This window comes from Dromiciops gliroides, chromosome 6 (genome assembly GCF_019393635.1).
Source record: "Dromiciops gliroides isolate mDroGli1 chromosome 6, mDroGli1.pri, whole genome shotgun sequence".
NCBI classification, from domain to species: Eukaryota; Metazoa; Chordata; class Mammalia; order Microbiotheria; family Microbiotheriidae; genus Dromiciops; species Dromiciops gliroides.
In genome coordinates, this window is record NC_057866.1 from 82,658,867 (window position 1) to 82,682,474 (window position 23,608).

At 35.1% G+C, this 23,608-nt stretch overlaps 1 pseudogene; it reads left to right on the top strand.

The window, feature by feature from the left end:
• The first annotated feature begins 10,363 nt into the window (after positions 1-10,363).
• LOC122732020 overlaps positions 10,364-23,608 on the top strand; it is a 150,553-nt pseudogene continuing 137,308 nt past the window's right edge.

Genomic DNA, 23,608 nt, shown 5'->3' on the forward strand with positions numbered 1-23,608 from the left:
TACCTTCAACCTGGTTTAGCCCCTAGTCATCTTCTGAGACACTTTTAGGTCATTGACTCTAGGGTCAGAGGATGCTGGTTCAAATCTCACTTCTGATACTTACTAGCTGAGTGACATTGAACATATCACTTAACCTCCCTGGCCTTAGCTTCTTCATCTGTATTAATAAGGGGCAGGGGGAGGGAAGTAGAGCAGGAGTTCTTTTCTAAACACTACATAATTATAATGACTGGTCTTGGTCCTAGAAAGCAGTTGATGAAACATACCTTCCTTCTAGTGCAATAGGAAAATGGCATATCTGAAACACTACATGTCACTGTCCAGTTTGTTTTTGCTTAACTCTTTTTCTTTATAAGGAGTGGGGAGATATAATGGGAGAGATGGTATCTCAGGAAATGAATAATGAAGTAACAAAAGTGGCAATAAAAGGGTTTTTTAATTTTAAAACATGTGTAAAAAAGGAATTTATACTATAATCTATTTTGTTTGCTGGTATACATATCTTGATTACTAAAAAAAAAAAACAAACCTCAAATGACAACCTCCTTCTCTCCTTCCCTTCCTTTCTTCACTCCTCTATCTTGTCCTCCCCTGTTCCCCTCCCTTCTTCACATTTCTCTCTCCTACCGCCCCCCCTTCCCCTCCTTGTTGCTCAGGATGTGATATACATGGCCTTCTCTTATTAAAAATAAATCTATTACCAATAAACCACTTACTTGTGCAGCCCCTGTGCTTCACTTTTTGCATTATTAATCAGCAGCAGATTGTAAACATGCTAGATGAATTATTAACAATGTCTATTGAGCAAGAAGGTTTTCATATGCAGGTGATCCTAAGATAGATGAATAATGTGGGCTACTACTGTGCAGAGCCCCAATTTTGAAAACATATAATGTGAAGTGTCCCTTTATCTCCAAATTGGCATATTGTAAACAAATAATCAACATTTATGAAGCATTTAACAAGTTCCAAGACTGGAAAAGCAAGAAAAAGCAAGCCATTCCTTGTCCTCAAAGAGCATGCATTCTATTAAGGGAGACATCGTGTAAATCATACACATGCACACACAAACATACATGCACAGAGTAGATCTGACATAACTAAGAAGAGAGGACATTCATAATTACATAAGTAATAACCAGCATTTATACAAGGCATCCAGAGATGAGCTTGCAAATGAATATTTAACAACTGGTTCTCCAGAAAAAAATACACATAACACACTTTCAAGTTAAATCTGCCATATAAACATTTTCTCTATCACATTTTTCAGTCTAGACAATCTACAAAATAATAAATCAAGCCCTGACTTGTGGAGTTTGAAAAAAATGTAACAATTGGCTCTCTGAACCAATTAGAGTTGGCTGTAACCATACTCTTGATGATGTCCCAAAAGTCTTAGTCCAGTTTAAAACTATTTACAAATGCATTAGAATTTTGGGGACACCTTTTATAGTACTTTAATGTTTCCAAATACTTTACATGTATTATCTTATTTGAGTCTCTCAACAGGCCAATGAAAAATAGATACGATTATTAAGTCCCTTTTACATATGAGGAAACAGGTAGAAAGAGAACAAGTATCACCCATATAAGCATCTGAGATAAGATTAAAATGTAGAGATGATAAATTATATTTATATAGTGCTTCATAATTATGAAGCTGTTTTCATTAATTTCTCGCCAGATTTTCTAAGACTCTCATTAGGTAAGCAGTGTAGGTCTTATTACTTCTATTTCTGAAATGAAAAAATGGAGACTAAGAAATGTTAGCAAACTAGTAAGAAGTGGAACTAAAGCCTAGGAGTTCAAAGGTCTTATCCATTGCTGTTTTCACAGGGCCATGCTGCTCCAAATTTACTGTTGGCTTACAGGTTGACAAGATATACTTGGTCATTTTAAAATCAAGTTAGAAAAGATTATATAGGAGATGATAAAAAGATTGATATCAAACCATAAATTACTCATTTCATTTTAGCATTTAACCCTGAATATCAGACCAAAATAACAGATATTGTCCACCTCTGTGTAATTTCTTTAAAATACATATAGGGGCAGCTAGGTGGCGCTGGCCCTGGAGTGAGGAGGACCTGAGTTCAAATTTGGCCTCAGATACTTTACGCTTACTAGCTGTGTGACCCTGGGCAAGTCACTTAACCCCAATTACCTCACCAAAAAAAAAATATGAAATACATATAAAGGTCTTATATTGATAATAACATCTGAAAGTTTACAAAGTTATTTCTTCACAAGAATCTGAAAATTTAAAGAGTACATCTATCCCAATTTCACAGATGAAGAAACTGAGACTAAACTAAGGTTATGTGATTTTGTTGTTGTTGTTGTTTTCTGTCAATCAGCAGACTTTTTTTTATGGTTTTGTTTTGTTGTTGTTTTTGTTTTGTTTTGTTTTGCAGGGCAATGAGGGTTAAGTGACTTGCCCAGGGTCACACAGCTAGTAAGTGTCAAGTGTCTGAGGTCGGATTTCAGGACCGATGCTTTATCCTCTGTGCCACCTAGTTGCCCCTGAGGTTATATGATTTATCCAGTGTTACTCACATTGATGTTTCTGAATCCAAGTTCAATGCTATTTTCTGTAATCGGATACTTTTTCTCAAATTTCACTGAAAGATGATATGGTTTTAACATATGTTATTCAATTTGAAATACATCTCTTCAACATCTGCATACCTCTGGAAATCACTTATGTTGCTTGAATGACAGTTCATCTATTTCTTTAAATTTTCTCCTTTTTAGCTATATTACAATAATTATAATTACATGTGACATAAGCAATGACAACTGGCAGTCTTACCACACAGTAGTACAAATAGTCACTTTGTAATCTAGTTTCACAAGCATTTTTATCAACATTCAAAATGTAGATGTGTTTTGTTATATGCAGCGGTCCATTTTCTTTAAGAATTAGCTCAAATGCTATTTCCTCTTAGGAATTCTTAGGAATTCTGTAAACCCCCCACCCCTGCCCCATATTTCTTGTTTCACTTAGTATCAGAATTATTTATATATTTATTTTTTATCCTGATAGATGATAAGCTTCTTAAAGGCAGAAGAAATCCATATTTCTTTTCTTAAATGGAAATTAAAAGTTAAGTATATAAGGGCCATAAAAAGACTATCAGAAATAAGATTAGGGAGAGATCATCTTCAATTTAATGAATTTGGGAATTCTTTTTGAATAATACCTCACACCTATACAGTTATTTGTTCACAATAACCTGGTGGCATAAGATGAACAATAAAAATAATACATCTTTTAGAGATGATTAAACTAAAGATCTAAGAGTTTAAGTGGTTTGCTAGGACTTGTTAATCAGTAAGTATCTAAGATGGCATTTTAACTCTAGTATCTTGATTCCAGTTCCAGAATTCTGTCTGCAATACTACACTATCTCTCATGAAGTTAGTGATATTTGCCTTGGACTTCTGGAATAGAATTTCAATGGGAAGATCTTCCAGACCTGGGGAATACTATGAACAAAAGAGAAGAAATGTAATATGTTTTAGGGATCACTTATGCAATATAGCTGGGACTTGGAGTGAAGAAATATGAAGATAGAAAAAATAAAAACAGGAAGACATTTAAGTAGCTGTTACTGGAAGTTCAACCAAACCCAAGTTCCTCTAATATCACTAGTGTTGAACTTATCATTGGTCATAAGAAATCTAATAGCTAGGTTGCTAACTAGCTAGCTAGACAGACAGATGAATAAAGCATTATTAAGCATTTACTGTGTGTCAGGCTCTGTGCTATGTGCTATGACAAGCAAAAAGACAGACAGTTCTTGCCCTCAAGGAGCTTAATGGGAGACGACAACATAGAAGAGGAAGCTGAAAAGCAAAAACAGGAATTGGGGGTGATGGTGAGGAAAGCTACACAGTAGTGCTCTAGGTTGAGAAGTAGTTCGAGTATTAATGTTCTAAGCCAGATTTGGAGTGAGCATGGATGGTGTGAGTTCTTTCTCAAATGAAAGTTCTGGGATTGAACTCACTAGTGGGGGAGTGAGGAAAAAAAACAAAGCAAAACAAACAAACAAACCAGAGGCATTGCCAACATTAGGAGGCCGCTAGGGCAGAGGTCAGGACATAGGCTGGGTTGATTTTCTATAAACAGCTTTTACAGTCAAATTATTTAGAATCCTATGAAGAATGAAAAAAAAATTACTTTCGAATAGCACATATACCTAAAGTCTTCAGTCATTCCTAAGGGGTGTTATGGAATGATGCGTAATAGAAACCTCAAACTCAACTTGTCTAAAGAAGAAATCACCACCCCTACTTCCCAAACCTTGCTCTCTTTTAAACAATACTATCAATGTTGTGGATACCACTATCTTCCCAGTCACACTGAAAAACCAAGTGTCATCTTCAAATGATCTCATACCATATTTCATCTCCCATATCCAATTTGTTGCTTTTGATATTTCTATCTTCATTCCATTTCATATATTCAATGAAACAGTGACCCTGGCTATCTGGCTTTTCCTAAAACATGACATTCCATCTCCTGACTCGATTCTTTTTTTTTTTCTTTTTGTGAGGCAATTGGGGTTAAGTGACTTGCCCAGGGTCACAACAGCTAGTAAGTGTTAAGTGTCTGAGGCTGGATTTGATCTCACGTCCCCCTGACTCTATCTTTTTAAAAAGATTGATTACTATGCCTGGAATGCTTTCCCTTCTCACCCATTCTTCCTAAATTCCTTAGCTTTTAAAATATATATATATATACATATATATATATACATATATATTTCTTTTAACATTCTTTTTTTTAATTTTTAATTTTTAATTGTCTCCCTTCCCTCCACCCTTCCTCCATTCATTGAGAAAGAAATCAATGTGAATATCAATATCAATGAAATCATGTAAAATATACTTCCCCATTACCCATGTCATACAAAAGTGAGAGAAATTTAAAAAGTGAAAAAATAGTACTTCAATTTGCCCTCAGACTCTGTCAATTCTTTCTATGGAGGTGAATAGCATTTTTCACCACTAGTCCCATTTTTTTCAAATAGTTTATATAGTATTAATATTAAATGTTTAATAAAATTCACTTGTGAATCCATCTGGTTCTGGGGATTTCTTTTTCTTAATGAATTTCGTTATGCCTTGTTGATTTTTTTCTAAGATAGGATTATTTTAATATTCCATTTCCTCTTCTGTTAATCTAGGCAATTTATATTTTTTTGAATTGTTCATCCATTTTACTTAGATTGTCAGATTTATTGATATGTAATTGGGCAAAATAGCTGCTAATAACTGATTTAATTTCATCTTCATTTTTAATCATTTACTGTTTTCATTTTTGATACTAGAAATCAATTTAACAAGTTATTTATCTATTTTCCCCATAACACCAGCTCCTAGTTTAATTTAATTCATTTTATACTTTCAATTTTATTAATCTCTCCTTTGAATTTTTTAGGACTTACAATTTGGTGTTTAACTGGGGGTTTCTAATTTGTTTTTTATTCCAGTTTTCTTAATTTATGCTCAGTACATTGATATTTTTAAATCTTTCATTTATTTATTCATCTATCTATTCATTCATTCATTCATTTATGTGTTTATTTATTCAGTAATTTATTTAATTATTTATTTTGGATGATTGACATTTTTATTTATGGTTTTGGGTTCCAATTTTTATCCCTCTTTCCCTCCCTCACCTTTCCCCTCCCTAAGGTGGCAAACAATCATATATGGGTTATACTTGTATGATTATGTAAAACATTACCTTATTTGTCATTTTGTACAAGAAAACTTGGTCAAAAGGAAAAGTATGAAAGTGAAAAATGATATATGTATTTAGAGATATAAATTTTCCCCTTAGTACTTCATGGGTTGCACCTCACAAATTTTGATGTGTTATCTCATTGTCTTCACTCTCTTTAATGCTATTATTGATTGTTTCTCTGAGGTGTTCTTTGATCCACTCATTCTTTAGAATTAGATTATTTAGTTTCCAATTATTTTAATCTATCTTTCTATGGCTCTTTATTAAATATAGTTAATATTATACTATGATCAGAAAATGAGTCATTTTATATTTCAGTTTTTCTGCATTTGCTTGTGAGGTTTTTGTGTCCCAATACAGTAATTTTTTTTTTTTTTTTGGTGAGGCAATTAGGGTTAAGTGACTTGCCCAGCATCACATAGCTAGTAAGTGTAAAGTGTCTGAATCCGGATTTGAACTCAGGTCCTCCTGAATCCAGGGCCAGTGCTCTATCCACTACACTACCTAGCTGCCCCCAATAAAGTCAATTTTTGTGAAGATTCCATGTATAGTTGAGAAAATGGTATAGTCCTTTTTTATTCCCATTCCATTTTCACTAGAGGTCTATCATACATAGCTGTTCTATAATTGTATTTGTCTCCTTAATTTCTTTTTTTTTAAATAGAAAACTAGCTTATAGACAATGGAAAGGAAACATAAATGAGGGAAAAATAATGTAAATGAAAAAAAATTAGCAATTATATTTCTATTTCCTGATATATAAAACTTAATACATCTGGAAATACAAAACAGGAATTCTAAATATTTAAGTTTAAATATTTGATGCATGATTATCATATTTTTACATATCATTTTTGTTAGTTGAAAATGTAGACAAAGGATAAAACATAAGAAATAAATACTTCTTTAGATTTCATATGGAAATATAAGAAATATCTATAGAAAGAGTAGTGTGAGTAAGATTTTCCCCACCCTTTAAATGTAAGAGATTTAATTGTGATAGTAATTGGTATAATAGACTACAAATGGTGATTTACTAAAGATTAAGTGCTCTTTAGTTTCTTAATTTCAAAATACTATTGCACAAAGCGTAGGTATTATGTAATTGCAGTGATGCCTTTTCAGGTATCAATGAATTGTGAACTTGCTCTTGTTCTGGATAACTAAGTCCTTTTTACTGTGTTCATTGTGGTACCTTGTGGTTAACCAAGGCCCTAAAGATAGTATCTTCCAAGCTGAAGAAACCAATCAGCATTAGATATCATGATTGACCAGTATACCTTGTCATGGACATGGACACTTATTCCTTAAACTGATGTCCTAGAAGGTCAACCAATCAGCTGAAAGGACATGACCTTTGTACTGTGATGAAATAATGGGATTTCGCAGATACTCAAAGACCCACCTGGAGATTAATCTAGACTGATTGAATAAAGTGAGAGTGATTGAGTGCTGATTAACCTATTTCAAGTTAACTGGATTGTAATCACATCTGGCTAGCCCTTAAGAAGTTATTGTTCTCAGAAGCTAGACTGTGAACTCAATTTGAGAACACCTTCAAAGTCAATGGATTTGAATGACGCCAACCATCAGCTTGAAGCAGTGTGTGAGGACAGCCTCTGTTTCAGACCTATAAAAAACTTCCACAATCAGCTTGCTAGAGAGTTCCTGATTAAAGCAGGCTCGTGGAGGAGGACTTCAGGAAGAACCCAGCCAGGCTGGAACTCTAGGCTAGGTAGGACTTCTTTTTTCTTAACTTTCTGAACTCCTTGTAAATATCTGTGTGCTTTAATAAATGTTTAATGCCCAAGGACTGGTGCTAAAGCTTCTAATTTAAGGTGACCACAATTTAGATTTTAAACATCACAGTACCTAAAGTCAATGTTCTTCCTGTCCATTACCAGCTGTAGGAACATCTGTAAGATCCCAGTAACATCTACTGAATTCATGAACTGTACCATTTAACTTTGTTATGTAGATGCAATGGGAGGATTTATGTCTTAAAATGGTAAGGTATATAAGCATTTAAGCCTCTTAGGGGTATAAAAGTCTGAGATGGGTACTGCTCAGGGTCTCTCTCAGGTCCTAGCCCTGCATGAGGCTGGCTTTATTGTGAGATAGGGCCTCTCACAATAAACCAATTTTCTACAGCTTGGACATTTTACTATTTCTTTCCTTTGTTGGACATAGAAATTTTAGTGGCATTAGGAAAATACACAATATTTGAAATGTCCTCTTGTTGGTTTAAACATTCCATTGACTATGTGAGCATATAAATTAAAAATTAATAAAATTGGTAAATGCTTAGGGCCAGCATTGAAAGGAAAAAGAAATTGAGAGGAAGGGAGAAACTTTCATCAAGATACTAAAACTATTCACTTTGAAAAATGTGAAATGTTTAGATATTTCTTCCCAGTTATTTACCTTCTAATTACCTAACAGACACATTTATGAAAGGTGTGTGTGGGGGGGACCCACATAATCTTTAAAATTCTTGTAAATATTTCGACCAAGGAAAGCTAAACTTCTTATTTATCATATAGTTAGTTCTGAGAGTTGAAAGTAGAGGTCCCCCATTGGTATAATTTGCCTATTTTCTCCTGTAAATAATTTATTCTTTTAAGAATTTAGATGCTTTGCCATTTGGTATACATTATATTTGTATTGTTATTATTTCATTGTATATGATACCTTTAAGCCAAATATAGTTTCCCCTCCCTAATTTTTAATTAGGTTTATTTTTCTTTTTCTTTGCTTTTGTTATGTCTGAAATTATGATTGCTACCCCTGCCAGCAAAAGGTCCCCTGTGATCTCTTTTTGACCAGTTGTCTGATGCCCTTGTCATATGTGGGCTGAAAGTACTCACTGCTGCTGCCCCTGATGTAGCTGCCTTTACAGATTTCTTGGCCATTGCAATGGCATGTATTGTGCTCTGGGACAACCACAACTTCAGTGTCATAGAAGACTCTTGATGACTTCCTAAATTGTCTTAGTCTGGAAAATTGTCTCACCTTAATTTGTTGGCTCTCCCAAATTCAATTTCTGTCATTAATTTAAAATTGTTCTGATGAGAAAATTAGGAGAGTTTAGTTGAGTTGCTGCCTGTACTCTGCAATCTTGACTTCACCCCAAACTTCCTTGGAATTCCTAGTCAGCTGAAATCCCACATTGTGCACAATACTTTCCACTCAATCTTTTCCCCTCTATTCGAATCTTTCTAAGTTTACCTTCCCTTTACACTCTCTATATTTTATGTACTTTTTTGGGAGGTTTAGAGTTGATGGGCATGCTATACCTTCTTCACCAGAAGATTCTGTACTCCTTTAGAGCACTTAACTCTAACATTTAACAGATTACCTGGCAAATAGTAAGGTTTTAAATGCTTGTTGATTGAGTGATTAAATTCTTTCTAGGAGCCTCCTTGGATTCTATCCCTGTGCTACTGAACATAATTGGTGAATGTCCCCCATCTATTTAAGCCGGCTTGATTCATAATAGAATTAAACTATCAATTCTCAACAGGGTTCTCAAAGCAGCAAGGCATACCTTTCACTCTTTACTTGATTCTCTATCTTGAGAGGATTATGGAAAGTAAAATAGATAATTTTGATTACACAAAATTAAAAAAAAAAGATGTCCCTCTAAAAGATGTCCCTCACCAAGACCCCTCTACTTATATCCTAGATACCATATACTTCTATCACCTTCAGCAGATTGACCCTAGTATTAAGGCCCTTTTACTCTAATTTTTCATTTCTTTCTACTATTTCTTCCTTGTAATTTATAATGAAGCTCATGTCTCCCCTATCTTCAATATCCTACAATTCTTATTAACTATTGTCCTATATCTCTCCTAAATTCCACAGCCAAATCCCTGGGAAGGGGGTCTATTTTCAATATTCCCCCAACTCCTCTCCATTCACTGTCTTCTTTTTAAAATTATTAAGCATTTCTTTTTGTGTCCTTCCTATGCCACACAATGGGGAGAAACCTTTGTAGCAAATGAATATAGTCAAGTAAAACAAATCACCATCATGTTCATGCTCCAAAATGTGTCTTATTTTGCATATCCATTATCTCTCTGTCAGGAGATAGGCTGCGTTCTTCCCAATCAGTCCTCTAAAACCCTGTTTGTTCGTTGTGTGAGTCACACTTCTTAAATCTTTCAAAACTGTTTTAAATGTTGATATTATAATGTAAATTGTGCAGATTCTATGTACTTCACTCTGCCTCAGAACACTTTCTCCCTGGATTCCTCTGAAATCATCTCTTTCCTCATTTCTTAAAATACAATCATATTCCATTACATTAAAATACAAGATGTTTTCAGACATTCCCCATTTGATGCACACCATCTCATTTTTCAGCTCTTTGCTTCCACAAGAAGACCTGGTATAAATGTATTTCTATGTACAGGACCTTTTTCTCTTTATTCTTCTTGGGGTATAGAACAAGTTTGGGTATAAATAGGTGTGGTAAAAATTATTTGTGGTAAGATTAATATTGCAGTTTTTCATTTACTCATTTGGGAGGGGCCACACCTGGCCCCCCCTGAGGTTACGTATGCTACTCTCCCTGAAGGGAGACAGAGGGTTGCTTCCGGAATGCGAGGTGGCTTCCGGTATGCTAGGCTTCTTCCGGAACACGAGCTCTTTCTCCAGTATCTCTGTCTGGCGACTCCCCTTGTGGTGGCGTGTGTTTGTTCTGTCTCTGGTGGCTGCTATTTGGTGAGTTGATTACAGAAAAACCTAAATTCCTTTGAACTAGCTTAATTGGAAAAGGTCTTGGAAGTGAATAGGTTAAGCTTAGAGTTGAGCATTTATCTGCATTTCTTTTTTCCTATTTCCTTATCATTGATTTTTATTAGTTTCACCTTTGTTTAATTAATTCCCAAGTAATAAAATCAGATTCTTTTGTGAACTAAAGCTTAGAGGCTCCTTTCTTATTGACCTGGGAGAAGTATCTAAAAAGGGCAGTTCAGAGCAGAGGGAGAACCTAAAAGGTCCCTCATATTTCCAGGACCCCAGTATTGAGGCAAGTCACCCAAATAATGCTCTGTATATCAAATTTTGGCCCTCGCATGGGTCCATTAGAATGTAAACTTCTTTAGAGCAGAGACCATTTCATTTTCATCTGTGTATCCGTAGCAATAAGAATAATGCTTGATATATAGTAAGTATTTAATAATTTCTCCTTGGTTGATTATTTAAAGTTATAACCCAGGCTTTACATGAATACTTCATCTTATTGGGAATCCACTTCCTTTTGAGGCAGCCTAATCCATCCTTCAATATGTCTAATTATTGGCAAGACTTCCTCAAAATGAGATGAAATAGATATTTTCTACATATTTCCCTTATTCCATCATTTGAGGCCAATTTTAACATTTTATTCCATATGCAAATCTTTCTATTTCTTAAAGGCAGTAGTCATTGTCCCTGATAATCTTTTCTTATTTACTTTAAACATCCAATTTCTATAATTATTTCAAATCTCCAGCTTCTTATTAGACAGCTCAAAATAGATGTTCCATAAATATTTTATTTTATTTTTATTTTTTTTAGGGCAATGAGGGTTAAGTGACTTGCCGAGAGTCACACAGCTAATAAGTGTCAAGTGTCTGAGGCCAGATTTGAACTCACATCCTCCTGAATCCAAGGCTGGTGCTTTATCCACTGCACCACCTAGCTGCTCCTCCATAAATATTTTAAACTCAACATGTCCCAAATTTAATTAATTAAATTTCCCCCCAATTTCTCCTCCCCTTCAAATTTCTCTACTACTTTCAGGGCTCTTGACCCTGACCCTTCATTCTTTCTCATACTCAATATCCAATCTGGTGCCAAGTCCTATCAATTTTGCATTTATTGTATTTTTCATATAATGCCATTCAACACTGTCATTAACTTGGTTACACACATACAGAGGTACATATGAAAATATGTATGTATGCATGTATGTATTCATATATGTATGTATGCAGTATTTGTGTGACTCCCCCAATTAGACTGGATGAGCTCTTTGAGAGCAAGGATAATATTTTGCTTTCTTAGTATCTATAGTGCTTGGTATTGTGTCTAGAACATAGAAGGAAGTTATTAAATGCTTATTGATTGGAGGTGGCCCCAGCTTCTCTACAGGGATGTATGCAAGTGAGACTTGAGGGCTCTGGGAATAGACATCGGCAACTGGGAGGAGATGGCCAAGGACCGTGCCCTATGGAGTTCAGTACTCAGGACCAGCTTGCGCACAGTTGAGATGGGCCTTCAAGCTCGGGAGGAAGAAAAACAAATGAGACACAGGAACCGACGGGCAACAGAGAGCAGTTTTCCAATGTACTCCTTGCGGCAGGAGCTGTGGCTCCCGTATCGGACTGCACAGCCACACTGTGGCCTGTGGCTCTTCAAGCCGCTGATCCATGGTTGTTTGTGACTGGTAGAAGCCTACTACTACTACAACTACTATTGATTGGCATTAATATGACATGATTTACATCCTCTTCCTGTTCTGCTTATCCTTTCTGTGACTATACTCAACTTCCTGATGTTTTAGAATTTGAAACTGGACTGTGCTACATATTTCTTATATGGTTTCTGCAAGTCACTCAATCCCTCTAGTCCTCAGTTTCTTCATCTGTAAAGTGAAGGGACTTGACTTCCTAAGATTACTTTCACTTCTCAATCTTATGATCTGTGGTCCTACCTCAAAAGTACAATAATCTATCCAGGGTAGAGAACAGCTTTATTCCCAAATTTCCTTTAAAATTCTCTCTCACATTATTCTTTTGCAGTGGCACCCCTATAGTGGAAAGGTAATTTTTTTCTCATCTTCAACTGTTCTACATTTTTAATGCTATTCATTCATATTCTCCCCTGTTAGATCCCACTGTCTCAGTGGAATTACTCTTTTCAGTTACATTTGCAAATGTCAATGCCATTCAGTTTTCTTATCAACTTAATAAGAAGTTTCCTTAACATCAGAGTCTGTCTCCCAGTTGTCACTGGCTCTTTAGTGATGACACAATGTGAAATGAATGACTGAGGGTTCTTTTTGAAAGACAGGTACTCTGCAAAACTTAAAGAGGAGCTTTAGCAGAGAGTCATTTGGGGATCTAAGAGTTCATTTGTCTTACATATGCAAAGTGTAGGTATTAGGAATGAGTGAACGATGCTAAAGAGTGTAGGGATTTAGATGAGCAATTCTGGGCTGAATTAAGTTCTCCAATGTTTTAAAGACTATTATAGATAGTGGGTGAATATGACATTGAGGGGACTTAGAACTAAATCATAAAAGGATCACTTGAAGGAATGGAGCTTGTGTAACCTGGAGAAGAACAAATTTAAAGACACAATTCCTGTATTGAAATATTTGAATGAATGACAAAGATAATTTCTCTCTCTCTCTCTTAACTTCAGAGGACAAAATTGGGAGCATTAGGTGTTGATTACAAAAATGTATGGGAATCTAGGTAGCATTATAGGGGAGCTAGGTGGCACAATGGGTAGAGCAGAGGGAATGGAATCAGGAATACCTGAGTTTAAAGCCAGTCTCAGACACTAGCTGTGTGACTCTGGTCAAGTCATTTAACCCTGTCTCATTTTTATCATCTACAAAATGAACTGAAGAAAAATGGCAAACTATTTCAGTATCTTCGTAAAGAAAACCATAAATGAGTCACAAAGTGTCAATGACTGAAACAACAAGATAACAAAAGAAGATAGTTTAAGTCAATTTAAGGAAAAAAACTTCCTAACCATTAGAACTGCTGTTGGTTCTTCAATCTCAAAGAGGAACATGCCATATGGAGGTGATGTCATAACTTGCAGTGAATTGGATTTAAGTGAGGGAGGGCTGTGCAAGGTCACCAACTTCACTCTCTCCTCCAGAGCCATCTGGGTCCAGTAACAAGATACACATAAGAATGACTGGAGATGTTTTAAGGAAATTGAGGTTAAGCAACTTGTCCAGGGTCACACAGCTAGTAAGTGTCTGAGGTAAGATTTGAACTCAGGTCCTTCCAATTTCAGGCTCAGTGTTTTATTCACTGCATTACCTAGCTGCCCCACTATTAGAGCTATGCAAAAGTGGAATGAGATACTTCAAGATATGTTAAATTATTCATTACTAGAGGCTTGAAAGTAAAACCTAGATGACTACTTATATAGCTAGCATTCATGTAGCAATTTAATGTATGCAAAGACTTCTATAAATATTTGAATTTACAGGTTCTGTTCTTATTCCCATTTTACAGTTGAGGAAATTGAGGCAGACAGAGGTTAAGTAAACTTCTTCAGAGTCACAGAGCTAGTAAGTGTCTGAAGCTGGATTTGAACTCAAGTCTTCCTGACTTTAGGTCCAGGACTCTATTCATTGTGTGACCTACTTTCCACAAAATTAAAATGCTTTTCATTCATTAATTCATTCATTCACAATGTCTGGCACTTACTAGACACTAAATAAATGCTTGTTTATTAGACTTTTAGTCACTCCCTTCTAGCAGGACCACTACTACTAATCTATCAGAATCTCTTCAATTACTGGGCCCCTTGCAGATATGAACCTTAAAGAGGTTATAATGTAATGTTAAGGACCACAGAATATTCTGTTGTCTTTGCCACTGTCAGCCAAAGGCAAAACTGTGAATTAGACATTATTCATCTCTGGCATATTCAGAGCCCTATTAGGTGTTCTCCTTTCCCTTGACCCATACTTTTTCTTTGGCCTAGGGCTGCCAAGAAACTAAGGAAATTTTCAAGATGCAAAGATTAAGTCTTTCAGGGCACTGGTAAGGGTATAACATTAAAGTTGGTGATCTGGTAGTCTACAATGACTATACTTATACTTTTCTTGTTTGAGGAGGACCAACCAAATCTTGAGTTCCTCTGGAAGAGTCTTTGGGAACTGAGAGTCATCAGGAAATACTGAAACAGTACTTTAGTGGAGGCTTTAGCTACAATGGTTAATATACTAAAATAAATTTTGAGAGACATCTCCAGATTCCATAAATCCATGCAAAAAGGGAAAGAAACAAACAGATGCTCGTTGACAGATTGAAACTCAAAGATTACAAAATGAGATATTTCAGTAATAACTTTTCTATTAACTAGCTGTAGGATCATTATTTGTCTTTTCCCCCCTCACAAATATCAGTCTCCTCATCTGAGAAATGAGGAGGTTGGGCCAAATGATCTATAAAGTTTCTTCTGGCATTAAAGATATGTCTTTTCCACAGCATCACAGAAGATTCAAGCAGGAGGATATCTGAGAGAGTGAGTAATTTAATTCCCTTGCTTTGTAGATGAAGAAATTAAGAACCATGGAGATTAAGGAAATTGGCCAAATTATACAGTGGCCTTATTCCCAAACCCAGGCATTCTGACTTCCTGTCCAGTGCTCTTTCCATTAAATCATGCTGCTTTCAAACACGTACCACGTATCATCAGAAAAGAAAAAAAAATAGGGCAAATTTGTAGAGTGAGTGCTCAATAAATATTTGTTGAATGAATGAGTGTATTCTGATTATGCAAGATGAGCTATTCTTAACTTTCCTACTTTTCCTTAAAATGGTGCTGTCTCCAAACTTGTGAAAAAGCTTTTCTCTTTCTACAAAATTACCCTTAATGTAACTCAGTCTCCAAACCTTTAATTCTTTTGCAGGCAGTACAGGGGTAGCCACACCTCTAGGGGTTAATTGAGGTCAGGGAATAAGTAAGGGAGGGCTAAGGAAAATGGGAGCCAGCTGGGGGCAGCAGAGAACTGTAAACAAGCACAGAAGATTGAGCCGAGGCCACTCCTGCTAAAGTGTGTAGTCCTTCCAGAGCATAGAAACAACTGAGATTAGCTCCAAGTAAAAAGATAATTAATTAAAACAGGAAAGTAAATATGGGCTCCATGCCTACATTTTTGTAGTGCCACAGTAAAATTTACCTAGGTTCTTTCTTTTCCCACCTACAGAATTAAAGGCCTTTCCTGCTCCTTTGTCTTAAATAGCTGCATTTTACTTCCATCTCAAGATATTCTTTTTAAAAATGATTATTTATTTAACATTTTTTATTTTGAGTTCCAATTTCTCTCTTTTCCTCCAGTCCCTACAACACCCATTGAGAAAACAAGCAATATGATATTCATTTTGCATGTGAAGTCATGCAAAAAATTTTTATATAAGTAATGTTGCAAAAAAAAAGCAAGAAAAATATACTAAGTGAAAAAAGTATGCTTCAATTTGCACTCACAGATTAGCAGTTATCTCTCTAGAAGTGTAAAGCATTTTTGCTTTCGGGCAATGAGGGTTAAGTGACTTACCCATGGTCACACAGCTATTAAGTGTCAAGTGTCTGAGGCCGGATTTGAACTCAGGTCCTCCTAAATCCAGGGCCAGTGCTTTTATTCACTGTGCCACCTGGCTGCTCCAGAGGATAGCATTTTTCATCATGAATCTTTGGAATTGTTGTATCTCACAATATTCTTGTGAGAAAGATGGATGGAGAGTTGGTTGAATGAACAGATTCTAAGAAGGTTAATTAATGCCAATCTGGAACTATGCCAAATGACCCAGGATTATGTTTTCAACCCTTTTTTGTTCAACATTTTAATCAGTGATTTAGATCACACAAATTTGGGGCAGAATCACTAATTTGCTGGATGAGAAATCTTGACAGGTTGACATAATACACATGATAACATAACTAAATGAAATTTAATAAAAATAGATACAGAGTACTAAATCTGGTTTAAAAAACAACTTTTTGAATATAGGGTGGGACATATATGTTTAACTAAGTATACACAAAATATTTATATAAGTACAAAAGTATATAAGTATACAATTATGAAATAAATATACTTTAAATATGTATATAAAGAAAGCTAGGTTGTTAGTAAACATTAACTATGATGTGTCAATAATGTTTCATGGTCTAAAAAAAGAATTCTTAGCCTGTGTTAATAGTGGAATAATGGCTACAAAGAAGAAGATGGTTTTTCTGTCATATTTTTTCTGGTCGGGATTAAGAATATTATATTTACTTCTGGGTGCCATATTGTAGAAAAGACATAACAAGTCAGAACAAGTCAAAAGTAGAGCAGTCAGGCTGAGGGAGATCATACTATAGTGGAAAGCACTGGATCTAGAATCAAAGAACTTGGGTTTAAATCCCAAGTAGCTCTGCTCCTTTAAATGGTGGGTCCCACTTCACTTATGTCATTGAACTTCTGTAAGTCTCAGTTTCCTCATTTCTAAAATATGTGAGCTAAATTAGATGATATCTCAGGTCCCTTCTGGTTCTAAATTTATGGTCCTGTGAAAATGACAGGACTTGAAACCATGCAAGATGTAGATCAGGTGAAGTTACTAGGATTATTTATACTATGTGAGGAAAGATTTAGGAAGGACAAAATCCATCTTCAAATATATGAGGGATTGTCATGTAGAAAAAGGTCCCGATAAGTATTTTGGTTGGCCCTGAGATGTCCAAATAAAGACCAAGAGATGTTATGAGAATGCTGATTTTAGGTTCAATATAAAAAACTTGGTAAAAAAAATAGAATTGTATAAAAATTAAAGTGAACCTGCTTGGAAAGTAGTGAGTCACTAGGGGTATTTAAGAAGAATCTGGGTGTCAATTTACTGTAGGTTCTGTTGAAAGTATCCTTGCTTTGTGTTATGGGTTAGATCTCTAAGGTCTCACTAATTCTGAGAGTCTATGGTTCTATAAGTCTTTCAAGGGCAAAACTCATGTGCTTGTTATCTTTATATGTCCTACAAAATCCTGCCTCAAGCCTTGCATATTGTAATACTGTATACATAACTCAAGAACATACTATGTGCCAGACACGGTGTTTTGCAAGAGAGGTAGAAAGACCAAAGTGAAACAGCACCTCAAGGAGGTAGCATTGTGGGAGGAAAAATGTACCTATATATATATATATATATATATATATATATATATATATATATATATATATATATATATATATATATATATTTGTACAGAACATAATAAAATAAAGCGTATATGAGATAACTTTTTTGGGGGAGGTATAGCAGCTGGGAGACAGGGGAGGTCATGACAAAAAAAGGTCTGGTTCAGAAGAAGAAACTTAAGCTGAATCTTGAAAGAAACTAAGAATTCAAAAAGACTAAATGAGGAGAACAAACAAACAGACCAAGCATAGGAACATCCAGTTCAAAGGCACTGTCTTGGGTCAGTAACAACTATTAGGTTAGGGTTACTGAACCTTAGACTACACTGAGTATTCTTCTATTGAATTAAATTAAATTGAATACCCAGCACAATATCTTAATGCAGAGATAAAATAAAAGGGGGGCATTTGAAAAATAAAAGCTCCAGACTAAAGCTTCATGTTAGGAAAAGAACATTTTTGGAGATCCACAAGATCATTTTCTTGGTCCTGGGTCTGCCAATAAAAAGCAAGGTGACCTTAAGCAAGTTATTTGTCTTTTCTAGGCACCAGTTAATTTATATTTAAAAAGAAAGAGACTAAATTCAACAGTTTCTAAAGTTCCTTAAATTCAATATTTTTCCCTAAAGAAACAACATTTAAATACCCATTATGTCAATAGTACTACATCAATCTTTGTTTTTCTAGCTGGTAAATTTTCTGATTTAAATGAATCTGACTTTCATGGCATTGGTTGAACATTAAGGCATGAGCAAGCATTGGAGAACTTTCCCATCCACTCTGCTGACTCTGCTCCTTCCAGTCTCTCCTTTTTTGTTGTGGTCTAATTTTTGAGTTCATATATCACTAGGAAAATACACTAAGGAGAATTAAATCACCACAAAGAACACAAAGCCCCTCAACTTGGTCTCCAGGTATCCCATGATGGATCCCATTTGGTAAGGACAAAAGGGTTCAAGTTAGAAGTCACTTTAGCAATTATAAGTCAACAATGAGTTCATCATTGGAGATGTACTGCACAGCACATTCTGTATCTATAGCTATGGGTGGATCCATTAAAGTTTCATTCTAGGGGCAGCTAGGTGGTGCAGTGGATAAAGCATCTGCCTTGGATTCAGAAGTACCTGAGTTCAAATCCAGTCTCAGACACTTAACACTTACTAGCTGTGTGACCCTGGAAAAGTCACTTAACCCTCATTGTCCCACAAAAAAAAAATAGTTTCATCCTAAAGAAATAGGATTGGATGTTATCACAGATACACATATCTCAAATTCTTTACAATTACTTGTGTCATTAATTCCAAATTCATCCCCTCTCCTTTCCCCCTTCCTCCTACCTGCTTACCATTTGTTCTCTCATTGCACTTCTCATTGCATTAGTATCTGCTGTGGAATTATGTTCTCCAGACCACTGGTCAAACAACCCTAAGAACTATTGACTCTGCCTCAATGCCTTCTAGATCATCATGGATCTCTTCTTTGATGCTCCACCCTAAAACCTTCTGGGCCTCTCCTTCTGCCTTTGCATTGTGCCCTAATGAACTGTACCCCACAGAACCTCCCGCTGCCTACTCTTAGGTCTTACCATTGGCCCTACTGATGAACCTTGCTAAATACTTGGTTTCACTCTAAATATTTAGATGTGAGAGCCTTGAAAGAAGAGATTATTTGTTTCCCCAGTGCTTAGCAATTACAATGTGCTTAATTTGTTGTTCAGAATTCAGTTGTCTCTGACTCTCTGTGACCCCATTTGGGGTTTTCATGGCAAAACATTAGAATTATTTGCCATTTCTTTCTTCAGATGATTCAAAAACTGAGGCAAATAGGGTTAAGTGACTTTCTCAGGGTCACACAGCTAATAAGTGTCTGAGGCTCGATTTGAATTCAAGAACAAGAGTCCTTCTGACTCTAGGCCTGGCACTCTATGTGCTGCTTAACATTTCTACCCAATGTGATTAATAAATGCCATTAATTAATTAATCAATTCAACTCTACTTGACCTATTCTACCACTAATCTCTCAGATTAATTCTCTTGCCTATGAAAATCATATTAATAAATCCTTCCATTCTTTAAAGTCCTGGCTCTTCCACAAAGCTATCTCTCCTCTCTGCCCTATGCCATATTTAGATGAAATACCTCCCTCTCCAATCTCTCATACCATAGCTTTTTGAACCCACCTAGAAACCTAATTCATTCTAAATTGTATTGTAGATAGTTGTGCACATGATATCGCCTTACTAGTCTATGAGCCTCTTGATGGCAGGGTCTGTTATAATTTACTTTGTACTCCCAGTGCCCAGCACAGTAGCATAAAATTATTGGACTTTAAAAATTTTACTAATTTATCTATCTATCTATTTTTCTATCTATCTATCTATCTATCTATCTATCTATCTATCTATCTATCTATCTATCTATCTTTGTGTCTATCTTTTGTATGTCTGGCAGGTAAAGGAGGTAGCATGGACCTATAATTTCTTTAGCATGGTTCACCCTATGTGAAAACTCCTTTCAACAACATAGAAAAGCTTTTAGAATATTTCCCTTGGGTACTGATACATTAAATGACTTTCTCATGAAGCCAGAAATTGATCTCAAGTTATCTAGGCTTTCAGAGTGGGTCTTTGACCATTATATGACTTTGATGCCTCTTTTCATCATGATTGTTAAAATAATACCAATTAATTAATTTATGATATATATGGTATATAATAACAATGTAAATAATATAATAAAATGATAAGTTAGTACCCTAAAGTTCTTTATGTGAAACTCTTAGGTTATGCTTAATTTTTTCTGTCTTCAAATTCTCAGACAGTTTATTCAACCTTTCAGCAAACGGGACTACAAAGTAAAACTGAATTAAATGATAAGCAGTCTTACAAAGAAAAAATCTGCTTTCATTAAAAATCTTAGGTACTTGTTCCAGATCTCTCTTAGATTTTTCATATGTATGTAAGAGCATCCTATCAAAGGTATCTTTAGGATGACAAATGTTCTTGGACCCCTCATGAATCATCTCTCTCAGAGATCTTTCCTATTGATATATTGCAAAATATTTTTCCTGTTCTTTTGTGAAAGATAAAATAAAGACATTCCTTCTGTCTTGACAAAGTCTAGACTCAGTTGTTTGTGCGTGTGTGTTAATGAAGAAATCAAATTATATCGTTTATTAATCAAAGACTAATGCATTTGGAAACTTCGCTTTTTAATACTAAATAGGGACATTCGCTCCTTGAAAATTCCATGTTTTCCTACCTATGTGCTTTGGTTCATGAATTCCATACATGCAAATTGTTCTTTCCAATATATCTGCCTATCAAAATCCTATATATCTAAATGTATGCTTGAAGGGAATGTATATTTTCTTTGTGCCTTGCACGCAACAAATGTTTTTATTCACTTGAATTTTACTTTTAAGACACAGTTCAAATTTTTGCTCTTCCATGAAGCCCACTTGTATTCACCTACTTATTCTTTCCTTTCATGAAATTAACATAATACATTTTAAAGACATGGTTAATACAGTTAAGCAGTGGAATTGAATTCAAATTGCATTTGAATCTAGGATCCACCATTAGTTACATAAACATGCCAAATATTTTAATCTCACAGAACCTCAGTTTCTTCTTCTGTGAAAAAGGCATAATATCACCATTACCTTCATAACAATACTTTGCATGAAAAACTTAAATTATCAGAATTTTTAAAATTTCTTTATTCCTTCTCACATCTGGGTTCTGTTATATTTATTTATGTGCATATTTTTATCCCTCACTTGACCATAAATTCTGCAAGAGCAGGGAATTTTTTTCTTATTCTTCTTTACATAAAAATACTTAGCACAGATCCGTATATATGAAGGACTTTAATAAATTACTTGAATTCAATTGAATAATCCTCTGGGTTTATAATGTAGCACGAGTCATTTAAAGACTATTTTGTATTCAACTTATATTTTCCTGGTACTAATGTGGTATAGTAGATTACTAAACAAGAGATAGATTTTAGTTATAAACCTCCCATTTGCTAGTGATGAGACCTTGGGGAGTTACTAAACCTCTCTTTCTGAGTTTTCTTATGTGCAAAAGAAAGTCTTTTTTTATTCAAATAATGTAAACTCTTTGGGCCTCAGTTGCTTATCTTTTCTTAATATAGAGACAATAGCTTACCTAAATAATAGCATAGGTGTGGACTAGATAATTTTACTTAATGCATCATTGAGCTCTAAACTCAATGAAATAGTCTGGATTAAATGTTCTTTAAGATATATTCTATCTTGGGGTTATCTAGGTGATGCAGTGAATAAAGCTCAGGCATTGAATTCAGTAGGAGCTGAATTCAAATCCAGCCTCAGACACTTGCTTAACAACAAGGAAGATCAAGGTGTACCCTCAGAAGAGGATAACAATCTCGGGGCACCTACATCCAAAGCTTCCAAGAAAAATCTGAATTTGTTTCAGGCCATGGAAGCACTCAAAAGTGGCTTTGAAGAAAAAGTAGGAGAGATAGAAGGAAGAGTTAGAGAGGTGGAGGAAAGAATGGAAAGAAAATTGAAAGTGATGAGAAAAAAGTCAACAGCTTGCAAAACCAAGTGGAAAAGGAGAAACAAAAGCTCTCAGAAGAAAATAATTGCCTAGGAATTAGGATTGAACAAATGGAAGCTCGTGAGTTTATGAGAAAACAAGACACAGTAAAGCAAATCCAAATGAATAAAAAATAGAGGGAAATGTGAAATAGCTCCTTGGAAAAACAGCTGACCAGAAAAATAAATCCAGGAGAGATAATTTGAAAATCCTTAGACTACCTGAAAACCATCACCAAAATAAGAGTTTAGACACCATCTTCCAAGAGATTGTCAGGGAAAATTGTCCTGATATTCTAGAAGCAGAAGGCAAAATAGAAATTGAAAGAATCCACCAATCACCTCCTCAAAGAGATCCCCAAAGTAAAACCTCTAGAAATATTATAGCCAAATTCCAGAGCTCCCATGTTCAAGGAGAAAATATTGAAAGCTGCTAGCAAAAAGGAATTCAAATATTGTGGAGCTACAATAAAGGTAAAACAATATCTGACAGCATCTACATTAAAGCACCAGGGGGCATGGAATATGATATTCCAAAGGAACTGGGAGTACAGCCAAGAATCATGTACCCAACAAAACTTGTAAATCTTTCAGAGGAAAAAATGGAACTTCAATGAAAAAGAGGACTTTAAGTCATTTGTGATGAAAAGACCTGAACTGAATAGAAAATTTGACATTCAAATACAAGATCTTGAAAAAGCATAAAAAGGTGAAAAGAAAAAAGAAATCATGAGGGATATTAAAATATTAAACTGTTTACATTCCTACATGGGAAAATAATACTTCTAACTCATAAGAACTTTCTCAGTATTAGGGCAGGTGAAAGGAATACACTTAGACAGAGGACACAGGTCTGAACTGAATATGAAGGGATGATACTTTAAGCAGCCAAAAAGAGACCATTCAAATGCCACAGGGGCACAGTAAAGATCACAGAAGATTTAATAGCTACCACTGTTAAAGAAGCAAAGGTTTTGTAATAGAATAATCTGGAAGGCAAAAGAACTGGGATTAATACCAAGAATAATCTACCCAGCAAAACTGAGTAAAATCCTTCAAAGGAAAAATGGATCTTTAATGAAATTGAGAACTTTTAAGCATTTCTGGTGAAAAGACCAGAGCTGAATAGAAAATGTATCTTTCAAATACAAAACTCAAGATAAGCATAAAAAGGAAATCATGAAAGAGAAATTATAAGGGACACAATGATATTCAACCTTGTAACTTTATATATGGGAAGATGATATGTATATCTTCTAAGAACTTCATCATTATTAGTGCAGTCAGAAGGATTTTAAATAGAAAGAGGGCATGAAATTCAGGATGACATAAATAAAGAT